Consider the following 22,490-nt stretch of genomic DNA (forward strand, 5'->3'; position numbering starts at 1 on the left):
GAGTTCTGTTTCGAAGATTTGTGTAAGGCTTAATATTTATTGGGTTTTCCCCTTTCTTCTAGGCAGGATATCCCCTCAAATATCCCCCAACTGTTCCATAATTGTGGATTTGCAGTTCAAAAAGGGAGCATTAAACATAGAACAGCACAGCACAGGAATGAAATTAAACAAAATCTCTTCTTCCTGCCCTTGATCCATATTGCTCCATTCCTTGCATACTCACATGCTTATGTAAAAGCCTTTAAAATGCTCCTATCCTGCTTCCACCCCTGGCAGCACATTACAAACATCTATCATTCACTGTGTAAAAAAATTGCCCCTCAAGTCTCCTTTGAACTTTCCTCTCTCACCTTAAATGCATGGCCCCTAGTATTAGACATTTTGACTCTAGGCAAAACGGTTCTGACTGCAAACTCTACCTGTGCATCTCATAATTTGGGGTCTAAAATAGAGTGTTTAGTTAGCTATCTTTGTTTGGAGTGCCCCTGGTTCTCATGTATACTAATTCTACAATTGTGCACTTATGACCACTCTATTCTGAGCTTGGCTATCTCAGAAGTCCAACTCATTGTAGTTGAGTTTTTCAATGGTCAATGTTTCCTCAACCCCTTTAGCCAGCGCTCAGAATTCCAACTAAATTCTACTACAAGGAAATGTACCCCGCTGTCAGTTTGCATTATATGAAAATTGCTTGAAAACAGAACCACAAATCACAAGAATCTACCCAGCCTACCGTTAAATTATCATTTACTCCTTTTTAGTTTACCCACCAGGCAGATTGGTCACATGATCTTGGGAGCAAGTTGACCTTTTATGAAAAAATTAATTTTCCACAGAAACCTAGTTCTTAAAGGGACCATCACCCCATCAAAAACCACAGGGTTTTATTTCTCCAAAAGCACATCTTCCCAAGACATGCTGGGGATTTTTTTGTTTTATTCATTAACAGGATTAGGATGTCACTGTCAAGGCAGCATTTATTGTCTATCCTTAAGTGCCCAGAGGGCAGTTCAGGGTCAACCACATTGCTGTGGCTCTGGAGTCCCATGTAGACCAGACTAGGTAAAGATGGCAGTTCCCTTCCCTAAACGACATTAGGGAACCAGGTGAGTTCCCCCACCACCACACCACCCCCCCAACAATCGGCAATGAATTCATAGTCATCACTAGAATCTTAATTCCAGATATCTTATTGAATTCAAATTCCACCATCTGCTGTGATGGGATTTGGACCTGAGTCCCCAGCATGTTATCCAGGTCTCTGCAGTAACAATCCAGCAATAATGCCGCTAGGCCATTGCTTCAGCATATTATTCCACATCTCACTACCCACGGATTGGGTTGAAATTAATTGTGCCCCATGGGCATAGTGAAGGTCACTGTGCTCTCTTCCTGCCACTTTAAGCCAACCCTCTTCTGGCCTACAATTTGCTTGCACCTACTGCTATTGGTGGAATGACCACGTACACCAAGCAACCTCAGGCTCCCACAGCCGATATAATCATATTCTCATGCTGAGCAATCAGAAAAATGGATAGAAAGGAATGATGAGGGAAATTAAATCTGCAATATTGGTTTATACAATTAAAAGATGCATAAAGTCAGTTTCTTCTGTGCTCTTTTTGCGATTGTTATGAAACAAATTAAAATCAACCAGCAGCCTTCTTTTCCTTTTAACAATTGTACTATTTGTCTATTTCAAGTCAATTTCACAAATTCCAATCTTCATTGTGTTATCTGTGATGGAACAGCTATAGAGAAGGCCATGAGTGCTGGAAAAATCAGCTGACCCATTCCAAATGGCTTGTACGACACTTTGTGGTTGGTCATTCTAATTGAGTTGATTGCCCACTTTAATGTAAAATATAAAGGTTAAAGCCTCGATTACATAAATGGACAAAATATCGTCTTGCAATCACATTAAGTTTGTATCCACTAAGACTGCCTGCAGTGAATGAAGGTACATGAGATCATTAGCAGAATTAATGAATCCCATAAAAAAGTTAATAACTGTAAGGTATAGAGTTATTATTAAATTGTTATAGAATTTCTAATGTGGCTATTTAAAAAATTAGAAGACATCGATCTTACTAAGTACGTTTTGCCTCTCTTTCCTGCATTTGTATGTTGGAATGACTCCTGGAGATTGTTGTCCCGAGCTGAGCACTTTTCATCCATGGGTAGTAACACACAAAGGAAAGTGACGGATAGTAGCATGGAATATTGAATAGTCAATTACAGCAAATTAAATGTTGTTTTAGACTCAGCCACTAAGTTATGGTCTTTTCCCTCAGTTTTGGGAAAGAAAGACCCCTTGATCTCCTCAGTTAATTCCATTTTCATGGGGATGGAGAGGGGTTACAGCTTCTCTTCCCTATATCTGAATGATGATTGCTTGATATTGGTCCTCAGAAACACTTCAATGGAGACAGCACGGTGGCATAAAGCCGGTGTGACTGTTGTTGTAGATAAGCTTAGGATATTGAATCTGGATTGAGGGAATAGCCCAGTCTGCGAAGTCGGTGGATCAGAGGGTCAGGTAGAGTCAATGATTGGAGCTCAGGGTTGCAGGGTCAGGCAATTAGGACAGGAGCAGCTCTTGGGATTACAGAGCCTGGGATCAGAAAGGAGTAAAGATGGAAACAAGAAGCTAATCAATAGCCCTGAAATATAGATCTGCCTGTGTTACGTCCTCAACTTGCTTATATCTTGTGACTTTGCTGATCTTTGGCTAGATAATTTATAATTTGTTTCTCATCATATACTCAAAAGACTATCAACATTGAGCTGACATTCTGGTAGTGGTGAATCTATAGCCCTCCTGCAGTGTATAAATCATTACAGAATGGTTATAGCGTTCCAGCCTCCCTTAAGTCTTTTTTTTTGATCTCTTGAGTTTCTGGCATGTTCAAAACAAAAATTTGCTTTCAACTGATTATCTCTCGATGTATCCCATTTTCTGGGGATCTAAATCCACCCAGCACTCCCTGCCGAACGTCATTGCTCCTGTCCTCTCGCCTCCTTAAGGCAGTAGAGCCGTCCAGTATTTATGTCTGTGCTCTGAGTGACTTCACCATGTTCACTGGATCCTATCCCTGCCTGAGCATCAGGTGCTGAATTGGCCGGCACATCCACAGGAGTGATGATTCATCTTGGCCTTGTGGGTGCTTTGGAGGGCTGTGCCATTTTCTCAGCTTGTTAAATGTGGTATGTTCGACATAGATGGCCCTTGGAGCATTCTGAGTGAAACTAACTTCCGCCAGAGCCAATTCAGAATGAAACAACTTTGGTCAGCAGTACAAAGGGTCGTGAGATTGTTTTGCAGAGCATTTCTTTATTGTTCCTGCTGAGCATCTTGACATTACCTGCCTTGAGGCAGTTCCCTGAAGAGGATCTGTTTGGTGTTTCAACAGTCATCCATACAAAAATGCATGACCTGACAACCTAAGTTGAATTTTCTAAAAGGCTGTCAAATTTAACTTGGAAAACGTGTGGATTTTTATATTAGCGATACAATTTGACTTCAGCTGTCCTTGCATGCAAGGGATTTGCATACACTAATGAGAGTCAGCAAAGGATTGCAACCCTGAGCAGGCATCATGATAAAAGCTATGAATGTCATTTGTTGTTTTTTTCAGTACGGAGGAGTTATTTTTTTTTTTGTTAACTTCTGATAACTGCTGTTTAATAGAATGATTAATAGCATTCAGCCCAGGAGCACATTGTGATTTTATACTTGACTGTACAAATTGGTAGCTTGATCTAGCATTAAATACCAAGTGGTTTATATCATGGAAGCTGTCTTGATGTTTAGAGGAGAGGAACAGCAGTGCTGGCAGCAGTACAAGTGTGATGCAGTGAAAAGTGTCTCAGGGTGGAATCTCATCTGACCTGTTGCATCACGGCTTAGTCGAGTGTTAATCAGCCCCTGAGGTTTTGTCAATCTGGTTGAGTTCTGCTGAGAGGTCAGGATACTGAGGGAGGAGAAAGCTCATATACACACAGCCTAACAGAGTCAGCATGCCAGAGCACCTTGGACGGAATTATTGCATGATATTTGATAACTAAAGAAAGGACTGGCTTAAGAGCTGACGATATTTAATTATTATTAAATCTAAGTCATTTGTCATTATTATTCCAGACACTCAAAAGATTCCTTTCTTTGTTTAGCGCCTGATGCCTCTCCTATGATTTGATTTTCTTGACCCTATAAAAGTTCTGCTAAATGGCAACAAATCATTCATGAGTCTTCTACTTACAATCAACCACAATGAAAGAGGAAGTTTGTGATAACTAATCTAGAAAGCCCGAAATGGTACAGCCGCATGTCAAAAAATTAGTGGTATTACTCATGTAGTCTTCAGATACACCCTCCCAATGAACAAGCTTTCCTATGCGAACACACTAACTGTGCCCATTATATGTCAAAAGACAGTAAAAATACACATTCATTTATGTCGCACCTTTCGTGGCCTCATGATGGTCCTATGTGCTTTGCATTTAATGAAGTGCTCTTGAAATGGAATCCCTTTGTGCCATTGGTCTGCTAGCTTATGCACCTCCTTTGCCACAAACAACAATGTGCTAACAATAATCTGTTGTTCTAAAATTGACAGAAGGATAACTATTAACCTACACTCGTGGGAGAATTGTCTTTCTTCAAAATAGTATCTTTGCATTTTTAAAGTTTCCTGAGATGGCAGAGGGGCCCTCAGTTCGATGGTAACACAAGCTTTAAAGACAATGTAGCTGTCTTCAGGCTGAACAAGGTCCTGAAATCTAAAGGATGGGACTTGGACCCAAAAGAACAATAGCAGTAGCTACATGCCTTTAACATAATAATGCAATCCAAGGAACTTCAGGGAAGTGTTATCAAGCACAGATTAACACTGAGCCATAAAGAGATATTAAGGAAACTGATCAAAAGCGTGGTCAAAGAGTGAGGCTTTCAGGAGTGTTCAAAGGGAGAAAAGAGACACAAGGGGGCTTAGACAAGGAACTCCAGAGCCCAGGATGGAGCAAATGAAATTGAAAATGCTCAAAAGGCCAGAGCCGAACAGATGCAAGAAGCTTGGACATTTGAATGAACAAAATGAATGAATGAATAAATGTCCTTTATTCTCACTTCTGTACAGCAGTACAGTGTATTGTATACAACATTGCCTCTTAAAATGCCATCTTAGATACAACGTACCGAGGCACAAATCTTAAATACAAAACAGGGAATGAAAAAAATAGTTGCATACTTTACGGTGACTCAGAGGATAAGTCAGAAATACGACACAGTTATAAGGAGAGACATTACAATTGGATAAATAATTTTGAAGTAAACATTACATTAGTCTGACCAGCCCTGCCAGACACCAGTCCAACGACCATCCCTTCCCCGCTCCAAGCCTCCAGTCCAGTCTCAGCTGCTCCTACATACGTTTTCTCTGGGATTCACATCCTTCGCTGGGTTCCGCTCTGGGACTCACTTCCTTATGATGGTCTCCGCTCTGGGACCCACATCCCTGTGACAGTCTCTGCTCCCAGACCCAGTTCCCTGTGTCAGTCTCTGCTCCCGGACCCACTTCCCTATGACAGCCTCCACTCCCGGACCCATTTCCCTGCGTCAGTCTCTGCTCTGGGACCCACTTCTCTGTGTCAGTCTCCATGCCGGGACCCACTTCTCTGTGACAGGAACTTGCCAAAATCCTCCTCCGGTCTCGAGTCGCCTGCTCCGTTGACCTCCAGCTAAGTCCAAGTCAAAGGTTAAAAAAAGCATAGAAAAGGAGAGAAAAGAGTGATGTAAAAAAGAAAAGGAATGAGAATCTTATTCTGCTGCCATCTTGACTGTAGCTGGATGTGGTCTGTTGGAAGAGATCACAGGAGGAGCCAGGCTGTGGAATGATTTGGGGCATGGATTAAAATTTGAAATTAAGGACTAGCTTGGATTCTACAGCATCTGCAGTTCCCATTATCTCTGATCACAATTTTAACCTCACTGCGAAGCCTCTTCCAGGGATGCCTAACCTGAAGAAGTTACCCTCCTCCCTCCGGACCAACCTCAGGGAATCTCTCTCCCACTGCAACTCTCTTGTAATCTCTTCGGCCTTGAAACTGTTCGACCGTGTCCTGAAGCAAACCAGGTCTCCTCTATCCATCTTCGGCCCGCCACCCCCTCTCTCCCTATATATTTCAGAACCCTCTCCCCATCCCCCTCTCTGATGAAGGGTCTAGGCCCGAAACATCAGCTTTTGTGTTCCTGAGATGCAGCTTGGCCTGCTGTGTTCACCCAGCTTCACACTTTGTTATCTTGCATTCTCTAATATCACCTTTTACGGTCAGACAACAGTGGCATATCCATTTTCACAATGCAGTTAGCAATACTGGTTGAGAATGCTGATGTGAGATGCCATCTATTTTCTCTGGGTCCTGACATGCTGCTGTCAGTGACAGTGTAATTCCTTACCACCAAATCAAGTAGGTCGCTCACTCTCGGTTCGTTTGCAGCATCTGAAATCCAGAACAGAGTTGGCTCTAACAGTCATGCCAACTTTGTTCACTCCTCACACAGAAGCAGCTCAGGTATGAATCACGACACTAGATATTCAATAGTGCAGCCAAATTAGACGGATAAAGGTCATGATCCAATTCTATTCCGGAATATAAATTGGATCATTTATTTGTGCTAAATGAGCTCTCGTTTTAACATGAACAGCTTCAGAAAGCTGATCAGGGTGTGAAACAGTGATCAGCCACTCTGCTCAATCAACATCTGTACACTGCAGAGCAGCTTTCGCGAATGACGTTATAGATTTAAAATTAAACTAAATCCAGTTCATCTGCACCTCTCTGATTATTACCTTCTGTGCACACTTTAAATACAGGCAAATAGGAGGATTGAAATCTACAAGATGGAGACAGCAGCACCACGTATATTCAGGATTTGGACAGGCAAGAAATTGGATTTGTTGGCACCAATTTCTTGGGTGTTACAAGTGCTTTTAGCATTCCAAAATTGCAGCCACAGGTGGCAGGGATAGAGTGTGCTAGACATCACATTGGTCAGGCTCACATACACTTACAGTACGCTCCCTATCAGGAGTATGCAGAGTAGGCAACTCACAGGCTCTATGAGGGTGCAATGCAGACTTACCACCAACCTGGCTCTTTCCCATAACCTCACTCACTGCATTCAGTAGCAGGAAGGACCCCACGACCACCTCTCCCTCCAGCCCACCAGCTCTATTTCAAAAGATCATCAACCACTTACACGTTAGTTGTTGGTTGTTTTCTTTTGGATGTAGCTTTGGTTTGAATCTCGTTTGGCACTCTCTGTGGTTGTCTCAGTTAGCAAGAGGCACGAACAGGTGGTGCAAGGTATCTTGCTGACCTCAAGGCTTCATTTGAGCATTTTCCTTTGAGCATGCTGCGAATTGCAGAAAGAGGCCACGTAGAGCAGGAAGAGCTGTTGGAAGAGGGAGGAGGAAGAGACAAAGGCTTGTAGCTAAAAGTCATTTCCGCTCAAGTTGTTCAGGGGCCAATTCTCCTAGCTGAACTCGACGATGTCCAATGTATAAAATTTAAATTTGAAACAGAAATGAGGAGACATTTCTTTAGCCAGAGAGTGATGGGCCTGTGGAATTTATTGCCACGGACCGCAGCGGAGGCCAGGACGTTAAATGCATTCAAGGCAGAGATCGATAAATTCTTGATCTCACAAGGAATCAAGGGCTTTGGGGAGAGTGCAGGGAACTGGAGTTGAAATGCCCATCAGCCATGATTAAATGGTGGAGTGGACTCAATGGGCCAAATGGCCTTACTTCCACTCCTATGTCTTATGGTCTTATGGCAGTGCTTACTGACTTAGCAACTGCAAATGATGACCTGAGAAAACACCGTTTTGCCAGTGGCTGTGATGGTGACCATAGTGATAAGCTTCTAAATGTCTGCCTTCTACTGGAGATATTTTCATCATCTTGCAATTTATTGTCCACTGTTACATAACCATAAGACCATGAGAGATAGGAACAGGAGTATGCTATTCCACTCCTCAAACCTGCTTGACCATTCCATTAGATCATGGTTCATCTGACACTTCTCACATCTACTTTCTTTGTTTTTCCCTGTAACCCTTGACTCCCATCTTGATCAAGGATCTATTTATCGTATTCCTAAGTATACACAAGGACTCTGACCCCTATAGCTCTTTGTGGCAAGAAGTTCCAAGTTCTGAGAGAAGAAATTCCTCCTTAGTTCCTCTCTTAATTCTAAGAGTATGTCCTCTGGTCCTAAACTCTCCCATGAGGCCATACATCTTCAATGAGGCTCTCTGCTCAAGGGGTGCCAGTCATATTCCATTCTTTTTGCCAGTGGCAAGCAGGAAGTGTAAGCTACAGTTTCAGCATCCCTATTGTGCAAGATGTCTTTGACTACACTCATATCACATAGTTCCACATGTTGACTTGATCCTGCAGCTGAGCAGAGAGAGATCCTGTTTCCTCTACATTCAGCTTGAGAGTGGCCATATTTAGGAACTCACACAGGTTAATGCCTGCTACAGTGAGGTCATGCCAACTGTATTTTAGTCAATACAATCAACTGAAGGTTAAGTGTCAAGTGCAGATGTCTGGTGCCAATCATAACTCCCAATGCACAAGCCAGCCACAGGGCAGACCATTGCTGTGCAGAAACAATAAATGCACTATTGAGACCATTAGTATGGAGCCCAACAGCACCTGCGAGAGAGGGTGTCAGGATCTGCTGTGGTCTGTTGCTTGCTGCATCATTTCTTCAGAAGCCGTTGCCACTGACTGTATGGGAAACAGCTGAAAATCAGGAGCATGAGGAGACAAATGAAAACAAAGAGCGATAGTAGAATGCTTGTAGCACAGAGAAAGGCTATTTTGCCCATCGTATCTATGCAGGGGCTGTCCACAACAGCCGCTAAGCTAGCCCTGCAAAATGATTAAATTTCAAGTAGTTACCCAATTCTCTTTTGAAACCCAGGGTTGTGACTACTTTCACCAAGTTGAACATCAACCTAAAGTCTTGTAGGGTACTGCTAGAGTCACTACTTGGGGCCCAGAAAGCTTGGGTTCCAATCCACCCAATTTAGCCTGCCTACATTTTCAAACTCCCATTGAATATATTATTTGATAGTTGACAGGAATGTCAAATTGACATCAAAGCATCCTTACCATTGTGGAAAGGCAACTTATTGCAGGCAGTGCAAGCAAACTGAGTTGATCATGTCTATCGTTGCAGGTTTCAGTCTGGATTATAGCATTAAGTTTCAGCATAATATAACTGGGAGGCAGTCCTGTGGGAAGTAAGGGACACTGTCCTGTGTTATGAAAGAAAACAGCAGTGGAAATTAAAGTCTAAGCCAAGGTCATGAGTTTTTTGAGCAAGCAGCTGAAATCTATTATTGTTTTTAGAAGTGTACATTTACCAAAGAAGAATCTTTTCGTGTATATATATAAAAAAAGAAGTTCTCAGGAACTTTATCTGCAATGATTAAAGTGGAGTGCAATTCAGTCAAATTCTCATGAGTTAAATTTAAAATTCATTTGTTGCTGCTTCCCTCTGAAACAAACATGCACACTTGACCTGAACTTGTGGACTGTGCTATCTTTCTGTCTCCCTGTGGCATCAGACATCTTATTGCCAGGCAACTGCGGCTTTTTTTCTCCTTGACTTTTGTTTCTAATGCACTGAACTGTCCACCTCAGGTTTTACTCCAAGACTGTGAACTCTCAGGATCAATACATTTATCAACAACCTTCAGGCACCCCAAGATGAAATCAAAACCATTTCCTTCATTTCTTAATAAACACAATCTAAAACTACAAGTCAAACTTAAAGCTTTACATGTTTCTGTTCAGTTTGAAGCCAAGTGTCAAAACATTAAAAATATGATGTCCCAGAGCCAGCAAGCAAAATGGAGAGAGTGACGATACTGTGGCTTTTAGAGGTTATTTTGTCCTTTCTATTTTAAAGACATGTTTTAAGGCAGAGGCACCAAACAGTCTATCAGCCCCACTAGAGTAAACAACTTGTGAGGCCTTGGCTTATTTGTTAAAAGTTGGAACAGTTGAAGTTACCTGAATGGGTGTTGCGAAGTTTTACAGAACCTGGGTTTTTGTTTTCTTTTAGTTTTCAGTAGCAGCAGTTGTTACTGAGATCTCAATAGAGTTTGAAACTGCAGATTATCTCTCCTGGCTGCAGCACTCTCTCAGAATTTTCTCTTGATGTTTTTATTTTTTCTCTTGGGCTACTGGAAATGTATGTGAGACAATCTGCTTTCCGAATTTACCTTCTACCCAGTGTATGTTTAAGGAATGTTACTATATCAGAACAGTTAATTTGTAATAGTTATTATATTTGTTATTCTGTTGAGTTTTCCGACAGAGTTAAGTTATTCCAATTCCTTCTTTCTTTTGTTGCATTATAACTAGAGTGGATGAATAAAATACATTTTGCTTCAAATCTGGTAGTTTTACAAAACAAATTGCTTCTGGAAAGCAACACCTTTAAAACTAGAAAAAATTAAGTTCTAAGCTATCTTCTAAATATTTTATGGGGTTTGATCCAGTTTATAACACAAGGCACTGAGAAGGCTATTGAGATTATTGGATATATCACCACAACACTACAATGGCAAGTGGGGAACACTGAAATTTGGCTGCACACAGTCTCAGTACACTTATAACTGCATAATGTGTTTAGCTTCGACCCAGACAATGTCGTATAACTGACTAAAGCAGGCAGAAGGTGACCAAAATGAAAGAAGGAATAGATTTTGCAATTGGATAAGGGATTTTAAGCGAGTAGAGATAGGGGAAATTAATGAATTGAGTACATAAAGTATGCAAATTAAAAGAAAGGTGAGATACTAGAACATGTTATCATACATAAGTATTATGTACTGAAACAATGTCTGGCAAGGGTAGATTTGTCAGAATCCTTCAGAAAGCCTGGAAAGGTTCCTAAGAATGTTTCTTGGATTCGAAAGTGACTTGCTTGCAATTGGGTTTGATGGGTTCATGGATGGCTCAAAGCATCATATCCAAACTCTGCCATTAACAGGAAAAGTATTACCTGAGCACCTGGGTAGCTGAGGTGTCCGGAGTCTTGTGTGACCTTTTTGATGCTTTGCCTTTTCCAGGTGGAGCAACCGCTTTGAGATCCTGGCGTCAGGCAGGGTTTTCTGACTGCCTTGTGAGCTTGCCTCTTGTTCTGCTCATCTCCAGAGGTTGAGGTGGATTCTATTCAATCACTGGACAGCCCTTTCACCTCAGGAGTAAGCTTGTCAATCTTCAGTGTAGTGCTTTGGAGGCGAGTATGTCCTTTTTCTTGAGAATAACAAACCTTCAGCTGAGGTAAAAGAAAGCACACTGTTCAAACGTGAGTTAAAATGAGAGGATTTTGAATTGTTTCAGTGGATAATAATTATGAATTGGGGAAGTGGGAAAGGGAAACAATAGACATTCATATAGTGACTGAATGCATTTGATATTAATGAGTCGCATCCTTGTTAATTTTATGCTTGTGAGAGCATTCATTTGGTTATTTGGAAATCAAAATAGACACTTTCCAAACAAGCAACATTATTACACATCTCTGTAGCAGGTGGAATCTGAACCCGGGCCTCCTAATCCAGATGTTGGGATCACTACACTACAAGAACTGAAAGAAAGCATTTTTTACGTTGAATTTAACCAACTCAGAAAGGCATTGAAAGCAGCATTTTCAATAGGGAGTTACATATAGTTCTGAGGGATAAAGGTGTCAAAGGGTATATGGTGGGAACGGGACGCTGAGATGGATGATCAGTCATGATCATATTGAATGGCAGAGCAGGTTCAGTCAAATAGCCTACTCATAGAGTCATACTCGTAGAGTTGTACAGCACAGAAACAAACCGTTTGTTCTATCTCGTCCATGCCAATCAAATATCCCAAATTAATCTAGTCTCTTTTGCCAGTATTTGCCCATATCACTCTAAGCCCTTCCTAATTTTGTATCCGTCCAGATACCTTTTAAATGTTGTAAATGTATCACCCTCCACCACTTCCTTTGGCAGCTCATTCCGTACACACACTACCCTCTGCGTGAAAAAGTTGCCCCTTAGGTTCCCTTTTAAATCTTTTTCCTTCTCACCTTAAACCTATGACTTCTAAGTTTGGACTCTGCTAGCCTGAGGAAAAGAGCTTTGGCTATTCACCCCTCTGTATGCCCCTCATGATTTTACAAACTTCTGTAAGGTCACCCCTCAGCCTCCAAGCCTGGCTGATCATGATCATGAGGTCATGGCTGATCTCCCTGCATTTGGCACATCTACCTGAATACCTTTGCTTAATAAAAATTTATCTATCTCAAATTTAAAATTAACAACTGATCCAGCATTCACTGCATTTGTGGAAGACAGTTCCAAACATCTACCATTCTTTGTGTGTAACAGTGCTTCCTGAAATCACTACTGCTCCTTTCTTCAATGTTTCCGTGTTTAATAAGTTTAATAATGGGCCTGACTATGTGACTCTGCTGATCACCAGATGCCTACACACATGCACGCGCACACACACACACATGCACATACACATATAAACACACACACACACACACACATACACACACACACACACTCTCTCTCTCTCCCACTGTCCCCCCCACACACACACATACACAAACACTCTCTCTCTCTCTCCCCCCCGCCCCCCCCCCACACACACACATATACATACACACACACACTCTCTGTCTCTGTCCCTCCCCCTGCCCCCCCCCACACACACACACATACACACATTTGCACATACACATATAAACACACACGCACACGCACACTCTCTCTCTCCCTCCCCCTGCCCCCCCACACACACACACATACACACACACTCTCACTCTCTCTCTCTCCCCCTCCTCCTGCCCACCCCCCCCCACACACACACACACACACATAAACACATACATACGCCACACACACACACACACACACACACACACACACACACACACACACACACACACATACACACACACTCTCACTCTCTCTCTCTCCCCCTCCTCCTGCCCACCCCCCCCACACACACACACACACATAAACACATACATACGCCCACACACACACACACACACACACACACACACACACACACACACACACACACACACACACACACACACACAGTAATTTTCTATGCAACACTCCCAGTGGATACCCCGTAATATCTACATTAAATAAAACGTATGTCGAAGTGACTAGCTCTGGGATAAACCCTGATGCCTAGCCTGATGCTGATCTCAGAGATCGCTCACTGAAATGAGCCCAGAATTAATTCCTGCCTCACAAGATGCTGGTTGTGAATTGGGAAATGATTGGTATTTGTATTTCACTGGTAACCAATTGATTAGTTTGGGCTTCAACTATTACTCAGATTGTAGATGTACATGTTGTGGTTCTGACGGAATATGACATTTTTATTCCATAGGGCCAAGAATGATTTTCAATGCATTGTCAATATTTCGAAGGAACAATTGGAGTTGACTAGCTCTTCAAACCAACATGAAAATGAAATGCACTCCTAATGAAGCATTTCTGAATAAATTTGAATGTGTTTAGCATGTGTTGTCTTACTCCATTGTATGTCGCTATTCAGTTTTTTTTGTTCTATTTTTCTGAAGCCTTTAGAGACAAGCTGCTTATCGACAGTGTAACTGTTTTTAGTTATCTTCTTTGTCTAATTTTACACCAGTTGCACAAAGCCATCAATTGTATAATGGTAATACATACTTATTTTTGGCACAGGTTGGATTATTTCACTTCTATTCAAAGCTGATTGATCTCAAAAACCAATTCTATTTTGGAACAATATCTATTATCTGGCTTTGTGTCAAATTTCATTTGATAAGTGTCCCTGTGAGGTGCTTTGGACCAATTAACAATTCTGACGATGTTATATAAAGACAAGTTGTTGTCATTGGAGATTAAGATAGAAAAAAGTTAAGATATCCTTTTAACATGAGTGAATCATTAAATTGCTTTCATTTTCATTCTGTGGCTAAAATCTTAGAATCTGTAAAGTAGCTGCCAGGCAACATTTGGAGCAGACTAACGTATCTATAAAGTTATAATTCTTATCATCCAAGAGATCCATGTGCAGCACATAGCACAGTCTAACAGTGGCATGGTGGTTTGGGGTTAGCACTGCAGCCTCACAGCACCAGGGACCTGGGTTCAGTTTCCCCCTGGGGTGACTATCTGTGTGCAGTTTGCACATTCTCCCTATGTCTACATGGATTTCCTCCCACAGTCCACAAAGATGCGCTGGTTAGGTGGATTAGCTGTGCTAAATTGCCCTGCAGTATCCAGGGATGTGCAGGCTAGATGGGTTAGCTGTGGGAAATGCAGGGATAGGCTGGGTGTCTGAGTAGGATGCTTTCCAGAGAATCAGTGTGGACTCAATAGGCTGAACAGCCTGTTTCTGCACTGAAAGGATTCTAGGGTTCTACTCTTTATCCCAGAAGAGTGCGGATAAAGTAATAAAAAGAGACAATGCTGTTGAAATTCAACAGGTCTGGCAGTATTTGTGGAGAGAAAAAAAACAGAGTTGACGTTTTGAGTCTGTTATGACTCTTTTTTAGAAACATTAACTTTGCTTCTCTCTCTGCCAAACCCATGAGTTTCTTCAGCATTTTCACATTTTTATTTCGGATTTACAGCATGTGCTGTATTTTAGTTTCATCTATATAGATATGGCAGTTTGTATTCTAACTCGTGCAAAAACAGTCTTTTTGAACTGTGGTATGCAAAGCTAGTACAGACACCTGGGTCCCAATGGGCCATAATGCAGCTCTCTCATCATAGAGACAGACAACCACTGGTGTGTTTTAACACACTTCAGGCAAGGAGCAAGTCTGGAGAAGATGTAATATCCATGGAGACCTCAGCTGGTGTTAGAACTGAACTTATGCTGTTGGTGTCTGCATCACAAATGAGTTGTCGAGCCAGCTAAATTAACTAACCACACTGCTCCGCACCCCCCCACCAAGATAAGCTAACATTATCTCATGTAAAGCCAAGAGTGAATGAGATGGTGAAGCTGATGCAAGGATCTCTAAGCCAAGTATAAAAGCAAGACCATTGTCAGGTGAAGCAGGAGCGAGGATGAGACATGATTAAGCTTATCACTTCAGAAGTTGCTTCTGACCCTGCACCCCTCCTTCATCATGACACTGGTTATGAATATGTTGGTTCATTGAACGTTTAATATCCTTCCAAGTTTTTACTCTGTACTTCGATCATTGATACTACAGAATGTGGACTATATTCTTTGTCTTTAATATCAGAAAATTCACACCAGCACAAAATGAAAATCTGGCAGCTTTTCCCTGGTGCCTATAGGATGCCAGTTTTTAATGTGAATGCTGAGGGTGTGTCTATCTGACAGCCCTAAGGGGTGAATGTTTTCCATAACAAAATTGTTAGCACATTTATAATGAACGTATTTACAACTATTCACAGAGAAAATACTTTTCTTTCGGAAAATGCGTCCAGGCTCACTTTTGCTCTTAAGATACAATGTGTGTTTGGGACTATTGCCAAATATTGTGCTGACTTAATGCTCAAGTAACACGCTTCCCATGCAGGGTATTGGTTAGCCCAGTGTTTTCTCACACTGTGGTCTCTAAGTCCTTGGGTAAGGTGAGAGCGTCCAGGTAGACCTCTGAGGGAGTCCACAAAGTATGGCCAGGTTACTTTTCAGGCTTGCTTTTTGGTGCCCAGGTCATTGACTGGATGGCATCATGCCACCATCAGGGTTTGCTCCAACAGCTTAGGGCATTGACATTATGGTTAAACGCCCCTACACAGACATTACAAGTATCAATGGAGTTGACAGCCTGTGGTGGTGAAGAGCTGTCACTCCAAGAGAGACACAAAGATGTCAATCTTGCCTCAGATCACCCATCAGCCAGATTTTCTACTCATTATCAGTCAGCGTAAATCAAAAGAAAAGCTATAAATTTTCAGTAGGCCAGGCAGCATTGATGGGAATGGATTCAAAACGGGACCAGAATGCCGACACCCCACTCACCTGTGGCTAAGAGGTTAGCACTGCCACCTCACATCTCTAGGGATCCAGATTCAATTCCACCTTCGGGTGACTGCCTATATGGGATTTGCACCTTCTCTCTGTGCCTGCGTGGGTTTCTGCCAGGCGCTCCGGGTACCTCCCACAGTCAAAGATGCCCAGATTAGATGGATTGGGCATGCTAAATTGTCCAAGAGTGTGCAGGCTAGGTGGATTAACCATGGTATTCATTTTCTGAAGAAGGGTCCAGACCTGAAATGTCAGCCTTCCTGTTCCTCTGATGCTGCTTGGCCTGCTGTGCTCATCCAGCTCTACACCTTGTTATCTCAGATTCTCCAGCATCTGCAGTTCCTACTATCTCTAACCATGGTAACTGTAGATTTACGGTGGGGAGGTGGGTGAGATGCTGTTTGGAGGGCTGGCCCAGACAGGTTGGGCCAAATAACCTCTTTCCACGCCACAGGTATTCTATGCTTCAAATAAATTCTGGGTCCTGGCTCCACAATTCACCTGCTTTGCCAACACTTTGCTATTTTGAAATGTAAATTCCCACTGTTAGGCAGGAGGTGAACGTGCTGACTAACTCATGATGTCAAATACCTCTAAGAGGAGAGTGTCAGTGCCAATGCCAGTTGGTAGCCATGGTGAAGCCTGGCTTCCTCCCTGCTGACAGGAGGCACAACTTCAGAGGGCCAGCAGGGTGAAAGCTTGGGGAATTAACCTCTCTCCTCTTGGAGTTTCATGTAAGTTGGAGATTTACAGTTTTCCCCATTATCTACCTACCACCATGTTCACTTTGACAATTAAAGCCTGACATGGAGGTATTGTCTTCTGGAGAACACACAATTTTTAAACTACATCTACACCCATCCTGGCCCTGGTGATGTTTGGCAATCTAGTTCTGTTTTTCAGGTCAATGGCCTTTCATCGGGAGTCACTCAGTCTTAAGTACCTGGGCTTTTCTGAGAGTTTTAAGGATTCCATCTCGTTTTTCCTGATCAAGGAGAAATTTTAGCTTTTGTCTAGAATTATTGAGAAAATGTCATTGCCAATTTTCCCATTAAGAATAGACACCTGTAGTGTGAAGCCAACATGGCCACATCTCTAATGTTTCAGGTCACGTAGTTACAGAAGTCTAATGCTCAGATAAGTGGGCTTTTGGTCCATAAAGTCTGTATCAGACAGAAACAACCACCTAATGATTCTAATCCCATTTTCCAGCACTTGGCTCAACTTTGTATGCCTTGGCATCACAAGTCTACATACATCTGTTTTCTTTTATATATAAAGCAGCATTATTAAAACATCCTGTATATGCATTCTTGCCATAAATCATTCTCACTTTGATGGAGAGTCCATGATTACTGATCCAAATCACAGGATGCCCTTTAGCCAAATAATTTGAGAAGGGTGATATGGTTCAATGATTAGAAAGGCTGCTTCACAGCACCAAGGATGTGAGTTCAATTCCAGTCTCAGGTAACTAGCTGTGTGGAGTTTATGGATTTTCCCTGTGTCTGTGTGGGGTACATCCAGGCACCAGTCCTGAAATATTAACTCTTTTTTTTTCTTCACAGATGCTGCCAGGTCTGCTGAGATTTTCCAGCAATTTCCGTTTTTGTTCCGGATTTATAGCCTGTGCAGCTCTTTTGGTTTTTGTAAAGGTTAGTAGCTTTTTTTTTGCATTTTTGTCTCCAGACTGAAATGGGAATAGGATTGGTTTAATGTCATTGATTGTGATTGGGTTTGCTAGACTTTCAAAACAACAAGTTACTGAAACATATTTTAAGTTGTGTTTGCACTGCCACTTTGGCCAAACAATGTAGAAGGCTGTCTGTAGATGTAAACCGTCTGCACAGTGAGATTCAGCCAGATGCAAGTAGCTGATTGGTTTATGGAGTTGTGACAAAAGCCATCAGCCTGACAACAACTCTGATTGGCTCCCAGGAAACTGAACAGCTTGTGGGTGTGAGCGATATTGGCAGAAACCTTCAGACAGCAACAAGGGCAGACTGTGTGTGTCTTTCTCTTCAGGAAAATACCTACAGCCTGAAGAAAGTCAGTTTATTTTCCCTCATCAACTCCTGTAGTTTGGGATACCGTAATCAATCGTTAAGAAGTTTTACAGTTAAATGTACCAATGGCCTTTGCCTCTTGTGAAGAGGTGAAAAGAAATTGAAGAACAGCAAGCCCTGGCCAGCAAAAGGAACACCTCAGGAAACCTTATGGATGGGGATCATTCAAATCCTTTCCCAGGTTTTCCCTCCACCATAACACCAATGTTTTCTTGTCTGGCTGTGTCTGGCTGTATGCGTACATCAGGGAATTTTAGAATGGGGTTAAAGTTTGAACTAGTAGAATTGTATATCATTGGTTCATAATTGTTTACATGTAATTGCAATCAGTTATTTATAAAAACACTAAGTCTAGTCAAGCACACAAACCTGGTCCTTCCGTTCTGTTCGTCTGGACCTATGATGGCAGGTAATTTGGAAACTATTGTGTATTTTGATAAACTCTTTAATATTTGTGATGATTCGGGAATAGCAGCACTAGATTTCCAGGGCACAATCCCAGTGTAGTATGACATTGTATCAGTGATAATGGGAACTGCAGATGCTGGAGAATCCAAGATAATAAAATGTGAGGCTGGATGAACACAGCAGGCCCAGCAGCATCTCAGGAGCACAAAAGCTGACGTTTCGGGCTGAGACCCTTCATCAGAGCTCTCTGATGAAGAGTCTAGGCCCAAAACGTCAGCTTTTATGCTCCTGAGATGCTGCTGACCCTGCTGTGTTCATTCAGCCTCACATTTTATTATCGTAGTATGACATTGTCCACCTTTGTCACAACAGCAACTGTACTGGCACAACAACTGCGATACAGAAATCTTTCCATTTAAAATACTCACCTTCTGTTTGCCTCACTTCAGGATGTACAGTCTGGCTTGGTACTATGACAAGGTGTTCAGGAGGATCTAGATTAGCTGTTTGCAACTGGGGTAGTGTCAGAGACACTACAGTCCACTTTAATACTCTACAGCCAGGGACATGGAAAAACCTGTTAGGGTTTGCAATCCTGATTGTCCTACAGATGGTCCAACCTCAATAGGGAGGGAACTGATGCTGGGAGGTCGATCAATCTTGACTGAGGTCAAGGTGAACATCAAAGGGACAATCATGTTAAGCATGGCTGAGATCCATGAACCGTGTAAATGGACAGCTCACCAAACAGTACACTCCAAGCTGACTCATCAGGACAGCCTTTGGATGAGGTAGCAGAAGGTGACTTACATTAATAGGGTCACATGCCGGGGAAGAGTGAAAGATTCCACAAGTAAGATAAAGAAAAATGGGGAAGAAAACAATTAAACTTTCAACATCATGATCTTGTGTGGTTGAAGTTTTCTCAGGCAACTGGGAGTGGACTTCAACGTGTATGAATAGTGTTACATTCCCAAACACTTGCATTGAGTCAGGAGCCCAATGTTATCCTGCCCTCTTCTTGCTTTTCCTGCAGAAAATTCCAAGGTGAATGAGATTTCTCTCTTGGATGTGGCCAGGAACCAATGTAGTGAATTAATGAGACAGTTAAAAGACTCCTCCCATCCATTGTGTTGTGTCTACACCATGCCAGGGTCATCAAGCTAAAACTGGGACTAAAACATGGCCAACAGCAGCTGCTGGTGGGAACACATCTCCAGTGGGTCACAATGGTGCATGTGACTGGAGAGAAGACGGGCCCACCCCCCGACAAAACCCAGACCCACCTCTCACTAACATCCGTATTATTCCTTGATTTTGTATGCCCACTTATCCTGCAAGGGGAGAAAGCCAATGTCCATGGTGTGTGATGTGGAATGGAGGTTCGGTCAACGTTTCCCTCCCTAACAGCATTGTGGGTCTACCCATAGCACATGGACTACAGCACTTCAGGAAAGTATGTCATCGCCAACTTCTCAAGGAGCAGCAGAGATGTGCAATAAGTGCTGACCAGCCAGTGATGCCCATGTCCCACGAGTGAATAAATCAATAATTTGTGATGGTAATCATTAGGCATGGATATGAGAGAGAAAATAGGCTGAGGCTAAGCATGAGTGTTGTCTTCTGAGATAGAAAGGCAAGAACTGATGTGGTCTAAAGGCAGAGATAACAGGAACCGCAGATGCTGGAGAATCTGAGATAACAAGGTGTGGAGCTGGATGAACACAGCAGGCCAAACAGTATCTTGTGGTCTAAAGGCATGTTGTTCTGCATGAGGCAGGTAGAGTTTCTCCAGCAATTTCTGTTTTGGTTTCAGATATCCAACATCCACAGTTCTTTGTTTTATTTTAGTGTTTAACTCACTGCTACATCTCTTCAAGGTATGCCTACCTTGAAGAGGTTCTACTCCTCTCTCCAACAGCGTTCCCATTCTAATCTGTCCTAGTGTTCACTATCATTACTCCTTTTGTCACTCATTGTGTTTGACAAGGTATTTGCACTCTCTCTGGGCTCTGTTTCCATCTATTCGCATATTGTCTTCAGCATATGTACCACTTCTTCCTAGCTACTATCAGTTCTGAAGAAAGTTCATTGGACCAGAAATGTTAATTCTGATTTCACTCTGCAGACGCTACCAGACTTGCTGAGTTCCTCCAGCAAATTCTGTTTTTGTTTCAGATTTCCAGCATCCACAGTTCTTTGTTTGATAGTGGAGTATGGAGATTGACTCCTGAACGTGTTCTCTAGCTGACTTATCAAGCCCTTCTGAGGTGCTGGATGCACTGTCTCTGGATTACATGGATCATAGTCTTGCTGATAACTTCCTTGGCCACTTACATCCATGCCTGCATGGTGAACGATGTTGGCTATTTCCTTCTGTCCTTCAACAATACTGCAGCCCCTTAGACTATTCAAGTAAAAGTGACTGATCTAGGGAGACTTTGCAGACCTGCTCTCCAAAATTAGAGTACTAGTGAACTCTAGCCATTGACTCTTTAATTGGAAATCATTCCTTCAAGAGAACTGGTGCATAACCTTGCTTTCTCTCCCAAAATGGATGGGAATCCCGAGGTAAGGATTCGGATGTCATTCCCTTGGGAAAGAACCTCAAAAAGGCTCAACATGAGGAAACCATGAGGAAATCCAGAAAGCAGCACCCTTTTCACAGCAGGAGCTAAGCCCAGAAGATCCTGCTCAATATCCTCAAAGTTGAAAAAGTCAAGGGGAATTTGAACAATTCAAGTTTCACATGGAGACGGGGTCATGAAGGAGGCTTAATGCTTGCCTTCTTTGCTCAGTCCTTTGAGTGTAGGAGTTGGGACACAATGTTGAGATTACAGGATGTTGATGTGGCCTCTTCTGGCGTATCATGTCCAGTTCTGGTCATCCTGTTATAGGAAGGATATTATCAAACTGGAGATTTACCAGGATGTTGCCAGGAATGGCGGGTTTGAGTGATAAGGAGAGACTGGATAGATTGGGATTTTTTTTCAATGGAGCTAAGGAGGTTGAGAGGCGACCTTATAGAGTTTATAAAATCATGAGAGGCATAGATAAGGTGAATGGCAGGTGTCTTTTCCCTAGGGTGGGGGATTTCAAGATGAGGAGGCATATGTTTAAGGCAAGAGGAGAAAAAGATTTGAAAAAGATACAAGGGGCAATTTGATTTACACAGAGAGTGGTTCGAGAGATTAATGAACTTCCAGAGGAAGGGTGGGATGCAGGTGAAGTTGCAATGTTTAAAAGACATTTACATAAAAACGTGATTTAGAAATGTTTGGAAGGATATGGGCCAAGAGCAGGTGGGAGTAATTCAGTTTGGGATTATCGTCAGCATGGACTGGTTGGACCGAAGGGTCTGTTTCCATGCTGTGTGACTCCACTTGGCTGCTGATGCAACCGTGCTCTCTGTTGGTACCTTTCTCATACCAATCCTCATTGAATTAAGAATGAGACCAAGTCCTCTCTACAAAGACTGACAGTTTGTACCCAGTGGCTAATGATAAAAATGAAATTGAGACGTTGCCAAAAAAAAGCATGAAACAAAATAAGTCAGTGAGTGCAAGAATATTTGATGAAAAGAACCTGGTACATGCTAGGATAAAGGCAACATTGTTTTATTCCAATCAGTGATAATGGGAACTGCAGATGCTGGAGAATCCAAGATAACAAAGTGTGGAGCTGGATGAACACAGCAGGCCAAGCAGCATCTCAGGAGCACAAAAGCTGACGTTTTGGGCCTAGACCCTTCATCAGAGAGGGGGATGGGGAGAGGGAACTGGAATAAATAGGGAGAGAAGGGGAGGCAGACTGAAGAAGGAGAGAAAACAAGATAGGTAGAGAGGAGAGTATAGGTGGGGAGGTAGGGAGGGGATAGGTCAGTCCAGGGAAAATGGACAGGTCAAGGAGGCAGGATGAGGTGGTA

The sequence above is a fragment of the Stegostoma tigrinum genome, chromosome 9, assembly GCF_030684315.1.
Source record: "Stegostoma tigrinum isolate sSteTig4 chromosome 9, sSteTig4.hap1, whole genome shotgun sequence".
In the NCBI taxonomy this organism is placed as follows: domain Eukaryota; kingdom Metazoa; phylum Chordata; class Chondrichthyes; order Orectolobiformes; family Stegostomatidae; genus Stegostoma; species Stegostoma tigrinum.